Here is a 16,435-nt window from a genome sequence, read left to right as displayed (position 1 = left end):
AGGCGTTGAATCAGAGCTGAGAGCAGCGCAGTGGGAATGAGCCATACAGCCCATAAACAGGGCTGTGGGCAAGCTTATCCCAGCTGTATAAAAGACCTGAGCTCAACCACCGCTGAGAGAGACAGATAAGTAAAACAAAGAGGCCAGCTGTGCTCAAAACAATGTGGGGAATGAGACACAGCCAGATAGCCAGAGTGTGTGTGTGTGTGTGTGTGTGTGTGTGTGTGTGTGTGTGTGTGTGTGTGTGTGTGTGTGTGTGTGTGTGTGTGTGTGTGTGTGTGTGTGTGTGTGTGTGTGTGTGTGTGTGTGTGTGTGTGTGTGTGTGTGTGTGTGGGCAGAAGTCTGTTGTGATGAGTCTTATCTCTTTGTTTGGGTACTGTATGGTTTTGAGAGCACATATGTTTAAAAGCCCATGTTTTTGTTTTTTTCCTGTCTTATAACACACAGTGCTTTACAGCGGCAAAGCAGGATGAAAATACAACTTGAATGTTGTACAATCCAATTGTTCGGGCGCGCATTGTTGAAGTTTTCAATCTTAACCAAATCGTTATAGGCAAAGAGGAGGGAGTTTCTTTTTTTTTGTATCCCCACTTTCTCAGAATAAAAAAAGAGGGTAGAAAAGGGAGAAAAAGAGAGAAAATAATGACTATGACAGACAATTCATACAGAGAGAGGCAACGCCACCCGTCTCTTGTCCACCCACACACCTAACAACACCACCGCACATGTTTTTTTTTGTTGTTTTTTTTTAAGTCCATTCAGTATCAACCTCTTGCCTTTTGGGTTTTGCAATGGAAAATTACAGTGTCTACCCAGGAAAGTATAAATGCATCGTATTGCTCAGGTTTTTCACAAGGGCCCACAGAAAAGCAATGTTCCTTCTGTCTGTGTGCCTCCTCGGTGAAGTATTGGAAAACTTAGCGTTAGGGCTACATTGCATTATATTTTTTTCATCTTAACCAACATAGAAATGACTCCGTGGAAGGTGAGGGGGAAGCAAATGTTGCTGAATAAACTGAGAATCAACTTCTTCTGTGCCACCCACAAAACCATGCACACTTTTTAGTTGCTTTGAGCTAGTTGTTTTGATTCTATCTGCATCTCCAGACTGCAGGTTATATCTAATCTCTCTCATCAACCACAAATATACTGTAAAAGTGGTATTCTTGTATTTACACAGCCGCTAAATCTCAATTCAGAAAAGAAATCCACCAAGATAATTTTACAGCATTTTTAAGCATGTGCTGATCCTCTCTCTCAGACTAAAGCAGCACGGTAAATAAAACTCTTGTCTTGGGTCACCGAGCAGGTCCCTCAGGCTGGCAAAAAGGTCAGCAGACCCCTGCAAGAACACTCTGACTCATTCACTCAGGACAAGGAGAGAGGATCCAATGTCAATAGTGTTGCAACAGCAGAGATGGAAAGACCTGCAGGTGCTCCTTGACGCAAATGCATCCCAGCATACTCGTGACGAAACAATCATTCAAGGCGCTACTTGTGGTGACGGGCTACTTTCTTTTCAATAAATGACCTGACTCTTTCATGTCCACGCACAGAAACATACGATATAGGAAGCACACACATTGAAATGCACAAACCCCCGGGGCAAGATATCACAGCCCCTCGCCACTGGAACTAATAGAGCACTTCCTGCAGTAAGCTCTTGAAGCAGCTGCTCTATTCTGTGCGTTATATGTGCATGCTGAAAAACGGGGGATATTCTGCGGATGAATTCTTCAGATAATAGCGTGGTGAGTGGAGGGGGGGGGTCACGGTGGTCTGGTCCTCTATTTTCTATGACACTTTCAAAACAGAGAAAAACTCACAGCTGGGTTTGAGGGTTATAAGACAAGCAACCTTGTAGCTCAGCAGACGCCATGTCTGCGAGACACCTGGGAGACACATGGAGACGAGACACGCTGGCTTCCTCAAACATGCACTTATCAAGTATGTGATAAAAAAAAAAAACCAACTTCAAAGCCACATAAATCCAGGACAAAATCTGCCAGTCAGGAATGAAATGAAGCTGGATAAAAATTCTCAATTCAAAAAAAAAAAAAAAGCTGGGAAAGTCCTCAGCACAAACACAACACAGACTTATCCGCCTGTTGTCAGGAGTGTGACGGAGTGCAGCAGACCAGACAGGGGTCTCTGGTTTGAGACTGTGCAGCTGACAGTTAGTCTCTCCTATCTCCCTGATGGACTGACCTGGTGTGACACTGGCCAGGTCTCTCTCTGTCTTTTCTCTGTCTGTTTCTCTCTCTCTCTCTATCTCGCTCACGCAACTTCTCCCCAGGCACAAAAAAAAAAAAACATTTCCTCCAGCAACTGTACAATTTGCACTGGGATCCGTATTCCCATTAATGTCAATGTGTAGGCCACAGCATGAAAGACAGACAGCAGTTTCCCTCCTCTCCCCATATGTTTGCCATACTCCACAACAGATGCACATGTCTTCTTTACCTAGTTTATTCTGCTCGGCTTGCCGTGTTGGAATAAGTGATTACTATCCGAGTAAATGACAGCTGAGGGAGATAAGCTCCTTTAACACACAAACCCAATCACATAGCTCAAGTTTAATTATCTTTAATTATCGCTGTTGTTGCCGTTTACACTTAAGGCTCCTTTAAGGAGAAAGAAAAAAATAACAGAAAGTCTGACCCCTTTCCAGCTCGATTACACTCTTCTTTTACCGCCACAAGCGGACGAGAACGGTGGGATGTGGGGAGAGCTGACAAATAAAGAAAGAAACCACGGGAAGCTCCAGGTTTTGGCTGTTTTCTTTCTCACTGAAGCTGTGCTTTGAGGGGAATCACTCTGCCTACTGAGATGTCAAACAAACGCCCTCACCCTTAAAACAAAATACATAACTGCTACTGACGTTCCCCACGTTATGCCAAACATGGAAAGATGAGGAAAAAGAAACTCCAGTGAGTAAAATAGACAGAAAAAGGAGAAGAAAATCTGTATTCCAGTTTGTCTGGAGAAATTCTTCCTGAAAACCCTGCTCGGTAAATTCCTATTTCTAAACCAAAACAGGACACATGTTTGACAGTGATCCTAATGTGTCCATGTGGCAGCTGAAGTTGTCCGTGTATATAGGTAGAGGGAGCTTCCCTCCGGCCTCAAGTCAACAAGGATGAAGAGATAAAGAGGAAAGGATGAAGCACCATCTGTACAGTACAGAGCAGCTCTGGGATTTAGGATGAAGCGTGCGCGCACACACATACACACACAAACAAATAGAGGCGCGCACGCACACACACACACACAAACCGCACTGTTCGCCAAAGTACACTCACTCACTCACTGAGAGCTAGATGAACCGTATTTAAATGAAAATCCACCCAGACAGACAGACGCTGACTCCTACCTCCACTCCAGTAGAGTCCACTCTTCAGTCCTTTGCAGTGGCGGGGTTGTTGTTTTTTTTTGGTTTTTTTTGTGTGTGTGTGTGTGTGTGTGCTTTCTTATCCTTGGCTTTTTGTCCCTTTCTGTGGCTCCACCGCCTTCATATGTCAGGCATGTGTTTGCATTCCCACATATGTGAGCTCCAGTGCGGCGAAGGCCAGAGCCAGAGACACAGATGGCACCCAGATGGAGACAGATGACCGAGCGGACCAGCTAGCACAGCACAGCACAGCACCACAACAACAACAACAACAACAACAACACACTCTCTCTCTCACTTACTTTCCTTCTGGCTTTGCCGTTTTGATTTCCTCTCATGTGAACTTCTCACTCTTACTACCTCCGTTTCTCAGTCTGCCTCTGCCGTTGTGCTCAATTTCTCCCAATGTCTTTTTTCCTCGTTGAATTCGCGTCCGCTCTCTCGCCTGCTCTCTCCAGCTCTGAGCCTCCCACCCTCTCGGTCGCTCTCTCTCCTCTCAAGCTCCGCCCCTATTTTCCCACACACTGTCCTCTCCTCTGTTTTTCACGAGGCCGACGTCACAACCCCCCCCACCCCCCCCACCACTCATTTTTTTATTTATTTATTCCCCCCCCCCCCCCGCATGGATCCCGGCCAATCATCCACTGCTGACTGGCCCTATTCAACCTGCATTCACCGGCAATGGACCCTGCAATTAACATAACTAATTGCTTTGGCACCTAAAGGCTAAACAAGAGGCTGTGCCAGGGGAGACAAACGTGTGCGCGAGTGTGCGCGTGTTCATCTGCATGTGTGAGAGTGTGTATTGTGTGTTGGGGGAGGGAGGAGGAGGAGGAGGAGGAGGGGAGGGGAGGAGGGGTGTTCCACCCTCCTCTCTTACCCCTTCAAGAGAATTGGGGATCTCCCCTTAAAATGTTTTTTTATTTATTTTATTCTAACCACCCCTCCTCTCCCCCCCTCCTCCCCATCTTGTAGGAGTCTTTCTCTGAAGTCCTCTTTTGTCTCAGTTCCTTAATGCGGCCAGCTCAGCTCTCCCTTTGCCAGCAAACCCATTGGGGGACACTTGAGAAGCATGAATGAGTTATTCTTCTCTCCTCTTCTTACTCTCTTATCCTCTGCGCTCCATCTTCACTGAGTTAAACTTAAATCGCTGTCTGATTTATGCCCCGGCTCACAAACAAGTGGCAGAGCAGGGGACAATGCAGGTTGGGATAATGGTGCCTGGCTGAGATGTGGCAGCCTGCACACTTGAGTCGCTCCTGCCTATTATTCCCTCCATCAGTTGACTTACTAGAAAGTGCAGAGGATCGCACTAAATTCACGCTAAGCCCTGGGTAAATAAAGCATTAATCTGTTTTTAATTAGACTACCAACAATTCAGAGAACAAGATCAGCGTGTGAGAATCCACAGACACTTGGCTCGGTAAACAAACAAGCAAATGCGTCGGGATAAACACAAACAGTTCATTAGGGGAAGGTCCTGCCCCTTTTCGTTGCCCCCATAAACAATCAAACGCAAACTCCTGAACACTGAACCACTTGTGTGGTGGTCGTGTTTTTAAGACTCATCCAGCGGGCCTGTTGGACACACAACATTATTGCGTCTTTAAAACAATACAGCCATGACAGTTTATGTGAACATACTTGACAGATGTTGATTTTTATAAGCAATACAGTGAGCATATTATATTAAAAAAAAAAAAAAAGTATTTGCCATTTAACTCTGCTAGATCACATTTAACAATAAAACTAAAGTGCTATTTGTTTTTTATGGTGACATTTTTTTTTCTTCAATATGTGATTAATTATAATGAAGATGTGGGAGGAATAAATCATGTTTATCTTGAACAAATATAAATAAATAAAGGATTTTATGACTAAGTGTATTCATTGGTTTGAACCAATACAAATTAGAAAAAACAATTTTACATCCGGTAATTTATGACATAATATATGAGGCCCTTTGAACACAATACCAGTCCATGAGAGGGGCAGTCTGTCTGTGTGTGTGTGTGTGTGTGTGTGTGTGTGTGTGTGTGTGTGTGTGTGTGTGTGTGTGTGTGTGTGTGTGTGTGTGTGTGTGTGTGTGTGTGTGTGTGTGTGTGTGTGTGTGTGTGTGTGTATGTGCAGGTGTACGTGTGTGTTTCACATGCTACAGAGGGTGAAGTGTGCGGGAGCCGACAGATTCTCTGCGGTTGAAATGTAAAAATGTTCAACCTCCACGGTGTGTGTTTAGTTTCTCACACGGCAAAGGGTAAAAAGCCCACGAATATGTTGACGCAAACAAGCTTTCCCGCTTGAAATACAACAGTGTGGCAACCTTGACTGTTTATGTGTCGCTTCACACACAACACACAGGCAGTGGGTTATTTTCATCTTAAAATGGGCTGTCAAAAACTACATTTGACTAAATATTCACCCATGATCACCTATGGCTCCCCTTCTCTCTTCCTGTAGAACTGCTCTGTTCAGGGTGCATCTGGTCAGTCAGCGGGCTCAGAGGCAAGGCCAGGTGGTTGGGGGAAGTGGAGGGAGCGGGTGAAGGGGGGGAGTGGAGGAAGGCAGAGATGGCATGAGAAGCTATACTGTTCATTATAACCAACATAGGATTTTAGATGACACCACAGATTATTTCAATTGGCCCTTTGCCATTTTCTCTATTACTGGTTTAAAAGCCACGTCACTCAATGAAAGCACAAATCTCAGCATAATTGTGTCTAATTTTACTTTGATCGTTTCCACAAAGAGCTACATGGGAACTTGCAAGTATGTTAAGTGGCAGTTTAAACATTTTTTTTAAAATTCATTAAATTTCTTCGACTGAAAGGTCACTCGTATATCTTAAATTAGCCTGTAGGTACTTATGGCTACCCAGGATAATTGAATAAGCTACTGTGTTAGCACTTAGGTCAGGGCAATTTAATTGACATGGGCCAATTATATTTCCTTTCCTTTCATTGCAGAACCCCAGTGTTGTACAACATCACATTTAATCTTCAGTTACAATAAAGCATCTTTATGGACCTGATTTCCTGTGTTCTGATTGGAAACCCTCTGGAGGTTGCCGCTGGAAACAAAGAACATCCCTTCCCCCGCCTCTGATTCCTTTCATGGACAATGTTTTTTTTTTTTTTTTTTACAGTTTACATTGCAATTGTGAGGAAAGGGCTTTCCCGTATCGTTTTTTTTTTTTAATTTATTTATTATTTTATTTTTTTAGACCGAAAGCGGCGCTTTGTGCTGCTTCAGGTGTAAGTGTTGGGTGAAAGGTGCTATAGACAATTCAGGAATTCCAGTTTCAGTCACAGAATGTGTTTCCAGGCTTATCAGATGCCAAAACCCTGCACAGCAGTTTGTAATTTTCACAGTCACCATTTTACAAAGTTGTCAGGGGAGCACCTATTTTATCTTCACAAAGTAAACAGTAGCAATACAGTGTTCCTTTAACAAAGTAATTCACTGGAAATTTGCACCTGCTCGTGTTTGGCAATGAAGCACCAAGCATTGTGACATTGCATTGCACAGATTTGAGGCTACTTCCACACTAATATTCACATTTTAAAATGCACGACTTTTGCTATGTATACACCTGGCATCCACATGACTCCAGCCTTTTTAAATCACTCAAATGGAGACTTTTTAAAACTCTGTTGAACCAAGTTTTAGTTTGAAAACTCGGGGATTGCATTTTAGTGTGGACGGATGTGTCTGTTCCGAATTCGCCTTTTTCACGAGACGCTTTTCTGGAGGAAAAACAAACTTATTCAGCCTTGACTATCAACTCAACATGGATAACGAATTACAAGCATTGCTGACCTTGTTGTCTATACTAGGAGCTGTTGTGCAGTTGAATTCTGCCTTTTATAATGACACTTCTTCCTATATGCGCATTCAAGTGATTATTTAAGTGATTTATGACTATTGTTGAGCAGCATACCAGCCGTACATGGAGCACCAGTGTTGCACCGTATTTGGTGACCCATCATATTTTGTAACCTGCCCTTAACCATATCTATCTGACTCCTTTTTGCCTAAACCTGACCAACACTGCATGTCACAGAATCTCAGTCATCAAATACGGTGTGTTAAAGTTGTTTGGTGTCATGTCCAGTGAATTGTCATTTGATATCAAATTAGCTCTGAAATGGTATTAAAATGCTCCTGTGGCGGGATTGTTAATATTTTTAAGTATAATTTTTTTAATTAACACTCATTAGCATGGACCAATCCTGAGTCTAGTTCAACTTCTTTTTTGCTCAGCAGCTCTGTGTTGACACCCCTGCTGTGTTGACAGTCTGTCCCCATTCAAATGAATGAGAGGGCTGCGCTTTTTTTTTCCACGCACGGCTGAAGCCGCTTTGAATGAAGCATTACAAACTGTTTGTGCAGTGTTTGGCATCTGTTTAGCCTTCAAACGCATTAATCTGTTACTTCAACTGTTTTATTTGTCCTGAACAGTACCTGTGGCAACATACCGACACAGCCACACGCCCCCATCCCTCCCCCACCGCGACCGGGCTGTTTAAATGCAGCACCATTTTCGCTCTCTGCTTACGCTAATTGTCATTGTAAAGGAGGATTTTATACCAGAAGCAGTCGATGTACAAGGGATGAATAAAAGGGTCCCAAACAAGTAAACTATCCTTTGCTGTAAATGTTTTCTTGTAATAGAAAGTCAACCTGCTGTATGTGTCTGTGCATATTGCATGGTTTTCATTTTCTGTAGCTGCTCGCATCTCGTGCAGCTGTTTGCCATTGTGTGTATATATGAGTGATAAAAAGTGAGAGAGAGTGTGACAGAACAAGAGAGTGTGCAGCATCTGTTTCTGTTCACACGCTCCCGAGCCAAACTTCCACTTTTAGAAAAAGTAAACAGCCCTTTTTTTTTTTTTTTTTAGAAAGGGTAGAACAAACGAGATTGAGGCGAAGGAGGAGAAAGAGGAGAAGGAGGAGAAGAGGAAATCGGTTTTTTTAAGCTTTAGGAAACAAGATAGGAATCACTAAAATAAGAACAGTTTTCTGCTTGTGTCTGTGTCTACATTCAGAACCGAAGGAAGCTGCTGAAGACAAAAGAAGACATAAAGGTTCAGTGTGTCTTTTCCTTTATTTGCATGCATCTGTGTATTTGTGTCGTTCATCTAATTGACAACAACCCCTTCAATTCACCTTGAACACAGTCTTTACAATACTAAATAACTGAGCCACTGGTGAAAGCAATGCTTTTTAAGGTGTCATTACTATGACAACTGATGCAGATACAGCCCTGTCTATATACCTACATGAATACAGAAGTGGTGCACGTGGGGAAAGTGCATGTGTAAAAGAGGACTGATGGCTGATCTCCATTTTACTTCAAGGCTAATTACCCCAGCTGACATTTCACACCCACATTAGTAATGCAGCCAAAAAAATGGGCTATACTGGTATTGTCATGTTGCAGCAAAGGAGATAAAATACCAAGAAGCTTAAAACTACAAAAAAAAAATAATAATAACAATTTGCAAGTATGCTAATGATGCTAGACTGATGACAGAACATATAGACTACAAGGTTTTTGGTATGTTAAAAGTGCATGCAAATATTTGATTCGGCAACAAATTGCTGTAATTCAGAATGACTGAAGAGCTGCTAACTTTATATTTTGTCTGTGGGTTAACCTAATATTGATCTCAACAATACAATAATATTATAAGGACCTTACAGTGTAAAATGCCCTGAATTACACATGTTGTGATATGGTGCTCTATAAATAAAATGAATTGATCAAGATAATAAGGCCATCAAGTTTTCACAACATCACCCCACACCCATTGAACTGCATCCCCATGATCCTGATCTTGTATGGACATCTCAAATGAGTCTCATAACATAGATATTTGAAAATATGAGATGCTGCCTCTAACACAGTGTGCAACTGGAATTACATTGATTTTCACAAGACATCTCACAAATGGTGAGAGTATCTTGTTTTCAGCACACTGAAGAGTTTAAAAGGGTAACCCCAGTGATGGGATTTCACTGGGAGAGTTGCAGCCAAATCACTGTGAGATGATGACAAAGATCTTTAGTAAAGTAAAACAAAAAAAACTTTTGAGCCGCTTTGTATTCTTTTCCCAGCTGCAGCTTAGCACTCTGTTAAGTCAATCTTTGCGATTTGCACGTGTATGTGTCTGTACTGTGAATGTGGCCTTATGGGTTTTTAAGCTTGTCTGACGTCATACAGTGTGGAAGTGAGCCAGAACAGCTCTCTCTACGGCCAAACTCACACCAGCCTTCACTTCACTGGCCAGAATGTCTCTATAGGCCCCTGACACAACAAGAACTAGAGCAAATAGAGGCATACTTGCTTTGTATTTAAGCTTTAGGGTGGCTAAAACATATTTTATAACTGAACCCACCACAAAATCAACTGATGACCACATGACTGGTACTGTTGTTGCCTCAAATGGGTTCGTGTTTATCGTGTTCAAAAGTAGAGTCTATATGAACATCACCCATGGCAATTTCAAGCAGTTATACTTTGCTTATGGAAGATGGGGAAAAAAAATCATCTTAAAGAGACCACATGCCTGCTAAAAAGACAAGAGTCCTCAATACAGGACACACAGCAAAGAGGACAAACAATCAGCAACAATGGCCCAAGATCATTAGTTTAGTGTGTCAGGGTCCTTTAAAATGTTCAGAGCTGGATGTCTGTCCCTCTTTCTCTCCACTCTCCCTATCTTATCTATTCGAGAAATAATTTTCGGGTAATCATTCGTTTTGTTGCTAGTTTTCCCACCAAACCAAATCAATGCTGCCCCCCTTCTCTCGACCCTTCTTACCAGCATGGCCCCCCTCCCTCTCCTCTTCCCCTCTTTGCCTCCATCTGATCACTGTTCAGACTCCTGATGTTGGCTAATCTGATGCAGCCATAGATTTACTTGTCTCATCTTACAAGGCCGCATTTTCCATTACATCCTTTACAGCACATTTATCTAATAGGGACATGTCATTTTCCAGGTCCGCGTCTGTCTGGAGGATCGTTTACTGTAAAAAAAAAAAAAAGAAAGAAAGAAATCCCAGACATCAAATAAGATGCTTCTCGGTAGTAATCAAGGGTAAAGTGAGGGCTATTTTCTCTCTGTCTGCAGGGTCAGATAAATGATAGGTCATGCAAACAGAAAACAGATAGCGTAAAGCTCCATTTCACTATGTGTTGGTTCTGGACAGTGGCAATTAAAGAGTATTTAAGGATGTTGAGGTTCCCAGAACTTCCCACCCATACACATATATTGCACACAAACATTTTGCTTCTATTTCGATGCCCTTAAATACCAAAGAAACTGAAAAAAATAGCAGTTGGCTAACCACAGAAATGGACAAATCATTTCACAAACATGCCCTTTGACATAGGCTACTCTACTTTGTTTTCAGGGCAAAGCTTCTAATTTTGTGCCTCTTTCTGTTGTCACTTAGTATGTGGTTTAAGAGAAGGTTCGCCAATACAACAAAATTGGTTATGATCCAACACTGAGTAAGAACAGGGCAGGCTCACCAATATAAAAACTTTTTAAGACAGCAGTTTTTAAGTAGCTAAGGTACTAGACAATGATGTCATGATTTATGAGGTGAATGCATTATTAATAGGATGCTATTTAATATTTCACAATCACCTAACCTGAAGCTTGCCTACTTGCACAAGACTATTTTGAAATCCTTCTGATGCTATTTTATACAATTTCTCAAGACTTTGTATGAGGACTATCGATTTGGGCGTACTGCTGGCATGAAATGTACAAAATAAATGATTTTTGCACATTTTTATACATATTTAGTTTACCCTGGTACAAACTGCCTCCAAGAAGCAGGCACATGCATGCACTCCAAAGTCTGACATGCAGGCCCACCATAAGCATTACAAGTTTAACCTGCTTTAAGCTGTGTGAATCACGATTGTCTTACAAATGCCAAGATTGTTAAGAACTGCAAAGCTGTGCACTTCCCTCAAGTCTGATACCAGCTCATATACACAGTCACCGTCTATAATGATTCTTGTACATGTTGAACTGCAACATGTGCAAAAGAATACAGAACAGAGGGGGCCTTAGGGCTACTTTGATTTGTTTATTCCATGCTGAGACTTGCAGAGGCAGTTTGGTTAATATTTAGACAATTTATGGTGCCCGTCAATGATTTGCTTTATGACACTCTATACAGATTGAATATATACAGAGGCAATATAGCACTTAAACCACTTAGGAATACTGTGTGGATCAATCTTTTCTTAGTTCACAATGGGAGTCATAGGTGTTATATTAAGATAGCTGTTGCTCAGGACATTGAGGTTTTAATCAATGTGACCGAGGTAGTAGAGCTCATGCCTCATAGCTCACCCTATGTGAACTTTTGCCTCAACATTTTTTGTGCCAGTCCAGTAATGAAATGTTAAATTTCATGGTGTATACTGTCACAATTGGAGCTCACTATATTTGCATCTTTGTGTGTATGCCAATAGAGGATGAGCTAGAAACACAGGCTCGTCAAAACATTGCTCTATAGCACCTGAAATAGTCAAACACAGATGGGCTATACCATCAGACTAAAGATATGTCATATAACATATACACTATTTCAAATTTAATCCGATTTTTGGAACTTCCCAACAAGATGTGTCTTTTTGTGGGCAACAACACTTAAATAGTTTGAATAACAGGCCAAAAAAAAAGGATAAATATTCAAATTCTCTTCCTTACTTTGGGCATGGCTTCAGTTCAAACCTACACTGATTCCCTCAAGACTAATTCAAAGCTTATCTCAATTACATTAAGAACAAATGAGCGGCTTGTCAGGGGGGTCCCACGGTGCTCTTACACAAAACAACCACTGACTGGTACTTTACCCCCTCCTGACATCCCACAAGCCCAAACACGCCTCTCCCCTCCGCTCTTCCCCCAACATCTACCAACTTACTTGCCCTCTCCCCACTCAGTCCTTCCATTCAAATAGATGTGTGCTCTCTTTTCAGTCATCCTAATATCACCCATAACAAATGAGTCCTGTATTTTCTTCTGTCCCCTCCTCTTCCTCCCCCTCCTTTCTCTTATTTCTCTGTCTCTTACTCTCTCTCCTTCACTCACTGCCGATGAAAGGCAGGCATTGAGCCGGCAGTGGCATTCCAAAACCTCAGGCCTCGGCTCCAGTGAGTCTGGCTATTCAACACTGCTGGGAGCCATTAGTTTAAGTAAGGCCTGACCCGCCTACTCACCCACGAAAAACCATCAGATCTCCTGTTACACTCCACACATGGAGGGGAGACACACGGCTGCTCTTCGGTGCAACGACTGTGTCTATGTGTGTAATACAAGCCAGAGACAAGTAGAGATGAGTAAATATAAGAAGTGTGGGGATGAGGGAGAGTGAGAAATGCATGCATGAGTGTGTATTTATGAGTAAGAGGGAAAGTGAGTGAGAAAGTGTTGGTATGAGAGAGAGAGTGAGAGTGGCTGGATGTGTGCTTAAAATTTATGAGTGGTGGGTCACACGCTCACTTGGCTGCATCTTCCTAAAGTTTCCACACAGTGAAGCCAAGTGCAGAGCCAGACGCCAAACCCCCCTCACCAATAACTCCGCTTAAACGATATTCAACAACCACGCACTTTACAAACTCTCTGCAGCCGCTCCCTTGTTTAACTTATGGACCAGATACACAGTTGGGGATATCCATCTATGGCACTTACAATTAAATCCTTACATGCACCAATTTTGATAATTGGAAAATGATACCTTAGATCAGAACTTGCTGTGTGCTGCCAGCTTCACCCATTTGTGAGCACATAAACATGAATAGTTCTCATAAACAACTCCATGTTTGGGAGAAGTTGTGTCTTAAAAAGAGTGTGTGCTCTGTAAGACGTGGACAAGCCCACACACAGATGTAATACATGCAGTAAACATTCCTCTCAGGACAACAGGCTTTACTATAGGGACAATACTGTTCTGCATGTTGTTCACAGCTCGCCAATAAAAGATTTGTGACTCTTAAAAATCTTTTATAGGGAATTAATTATGATCCTAATTTGAAATTCATCCTTTACAAATTAGTTTCTTTGCAAAGGGTGTCACTAATGAGGACGAACTTAACGGTCGGTTCTCCACTTATCACTGAAACATGGACACATTGCCCAATGTGCAAGGATTAAACAATAAATGTACGCATGATTAAATAATTCAAGAAAAAATACCAGTTCAAAAAAAATGTATGAGAAAGTAAGAACCTTTTTGTAGTAAAGAATTCATGGAGTTAATGAGTTAATTAAGTGTTAGATCAAAATGAATATCAGCAGTGGAGAAAAAGTCACATCACAGGTGGCAAAGTGCTCCAATTAAGAATTTAACTTTCATATGTCACAATATCTCCAACACTTGTCATTGCCATCACACTGGCTGCTGCACTTTACTGGGCTGAGAAAGGCAAAGTTATCATTTCTGAAAGGCATGTGATGACAGCACCACCAATAACTTAATGTTACACTGTGTTTTTTTGGCCTGATGTGTGAAGTTTCCTGCTACCAGCAGTGGATTCCATATAAACCCTTCCATCTTTCTCTTTCTCCCCCCCCCGAGGCTGCAGGAGCAGCTGTGTTGTTCTCTTTCCTGTCGATGGCCACACCTGTGATCTGCAGGTGGTTCATCTGGCAGCGGAGCCGGGAACACCTGGCCAGGCAGAGATAGAGCCTCCAGGCATTACTGTGTGTGTGTGTGTGTGTGTGTGTGTGTGTGTGTGTGTGTGTGTGTGTGTGTGTGTGTGTGTGTGTGTGTGTGTGTGTGTGTGTGTGTGTGTGTGTGTGTGTGTGTGCGCGTGTGTGTGCGTAACAGTTTTCGGGATTTCTGAAGGGCTCAATTAAAGCTGAGGGAAAATAACGGCTGGTTTTGCTCAAACACACTCACGCACACATTCAGGGGCACGTGTTGGCATTTCCCAAGGTTAAGCCTCGGGGATGTTTGGTCTTGTCAGTGTCGTGATACAATCCTTAAATGTGTGTGTGGACATCTGATTGCTGCGGCATGTGTGGGTATTTACAGTTTTACTTGTTCTGGTTCTTTTTCATTTCAAGACATAACAAACGATGCCAAACTGCCTGCTGCCTTCCCAGTTGTTCTTTAGCATTAGCAGACCAAAATCCAACAAAAATCGAACTGAACTACAGGGGACTGATGCAGCACCTGCTTGGCTGTTGCTTTGCATACCCACGAGTGGTATGACATCTCGCTACGGTACTGTACTAGGACAAACAAGCAAAGACAACAAGCAGAGACACCAGCTGAGGACAAGACACATAAACAATAGCATCCAGAACACGATCCTCGCTGGGAGCAAGAGCAGACAGTCTGTCATGCGGGCTTGCGTGTGTGTGTGTGTGTGTGTGTGTGTGTGTGTGTGTGTGTGTGTGTGTGTGTGTGTGTGTGTGTGTGTGTGTGTGTGTGTGTGTGTGTGTGTGTGTGTGTGTGTGTGTGTGTGTGTGTGTGTGTGTGTGTTGCAGGAGAGCAGGGCCTAATGTCTGACAGCACAAGGCCCAGCAGGGGTGAAATTAGAGAAGGGACAGATGAGGTGAACTTGACAAAAGTCATACAACTCACAACTGACACAAGGGAAGAGCAGCTTGGTAGTGTTATTGACGCTGGATAAAATCTTTGTCACATTCACTGCACATGCGTTTGTGTCAAATATATAAAGGGAGACCAGACAAATGTAACATACATTCAATTATTTATCACGATGAGAAACAGGGATTATCTGTGTCAGAACTTTTTGATTCTTGGATGTGCATGTTGCATATACTTTCCATAACCATTACACATGTTTCATCTGATAATCAATGATAATTTCTGTGTATTAATTCTTATAATCTACTGAAATATAATTCGCAAAAGAAGCGGTAAAGGGTCATATTATAAATATTTTGATAAAAAGTAGGTGACAAATTAAAAGAGGATCAAAAAAAGGTGTGATCTTGTCTACATCTTGTCAGACCCTGCACAGACATTTCTCACACTGACTCTTCCACAACATGCCGTACAGCTGAATCTCAGCTTTCCTCTGGTAGATGACAGGCCAGCTGCAGTCAGACTCTGCATGGTGGCCAAATGAATGGGGAAGGAAAGAAGGGATAAGGGCAAAATAAATGGAGGTGCAAAAAGAGTGGGGACAGAAGGATATGGAGGGAATAGAGGGAACAAAAAAGAAGGAACAAAGAAAGGACGGATGGAGAGAAGCAGAAACATGAGACAGAAACAGGAGGTGAGAAAGAAGTGCTGGAGTAACCCTGGAAGGCGTGGAGAAAAAGGGTAACCAATGCTAACTCCTCTTTGTCTGCGCCAAGTGGGAAATGATAGAAAGTGGGGAGGTGGGGGGGTGAGAAAGGCATGAGGAGTGGGAACTGAGGGAGACGGGCATTAAAAAAAAGCATAATGTGGTGATTAATTTCTTTCACTTGTTTTTTTTTTCTCATTGCCCGATCACTCTGAAGTGACCGGGCCCTTTTGTTCCCATCAAATTTCCCGCCACTTAAAGGGGATGAGCGTATAAATGCCTGCACACAACCATAGGACCTGGATCTCGCCATCCTGATAAAGGATACGCAGATTTATTTTTTTTCCATGATGATTTAAATGAAACACTTTTAACAGATGAACACACAAAAGAAGTTTTAATCCCTTTTGGTTGAGTGTTTCAAAAGGCATATGACAAATATGCAAAACCATTCTCAAATCCTGCGAGCTGCCTTTTTGGAACAGTCAAATGTGTCAAAGCGATGTTTACGCTACCTAGTGACACCTGAATACAGAGGTCATGGCGGTGGCTGGCAGTATAACAAAATGACAGTGTTAACAACACTCAGGAGCCAAGCTAAGACCTGCAATCAAGAGTGAAAAGCACAGCTGGGTTATCTTTCAGAGGCAGAGAAGTGATGTTTTGTCACGGGGTAGACGAGCACGGACACTCTAATATCCCCCGTCTCCTGTAAGGCTGGTATTTCTGAGGATTGTTATTGCCGGGTGATC

The 16,435-nt window shown here is 42.5% G+C and overlaps 1 protein-coding gene across 4 annotated transcripts in view; it reads right to left on the bottom strand.

Moving 5' to 3' along the window:
• Positions 1-16,435, bottom strand: part of cbfa2t2 (CBFA2/RUNX1 partner transcriptional co-repressor 2) — a 37,993-nt gene that overhangs the window by 18,158 nt on the left and 3,400 nt on the right. For 2 of the 4 annotated variants that reach the window (XM_069691014.1, XM_069691016.1), the window contains exon 1: positions 3,694-3,869. The exons of 1 other annotated variant lie outside the window; for it this stretch is intronic. The gene's annotated coding sequence lies outside the window, so the exon portion shown is untranslated. One more of the 4 variants, XM_069691015.1, reaches the window with a different exon arrangement.

This window comes from Brachyistius frenatus, unplaced genomic scaffold, assembly GCF_029030835.1.
Source record: "Brachyistius frenatus isolate BFR_SWC_R1_liver_20210118 unplaced genomic scaffold, ASM2903083v1 Contig_10, whole genome shotgun sequence".
NCBI classification, from domain to species: Eukaryota; Metazoa; Chordata; class Actinopteri; family Embiotocidae; genus Brachyistius; species Brachyistius frenatus.
Note: the sequence above shows the minus strand (reverse complement) of the source record. Positions and strands in the feature narration are given on the sequence as shown.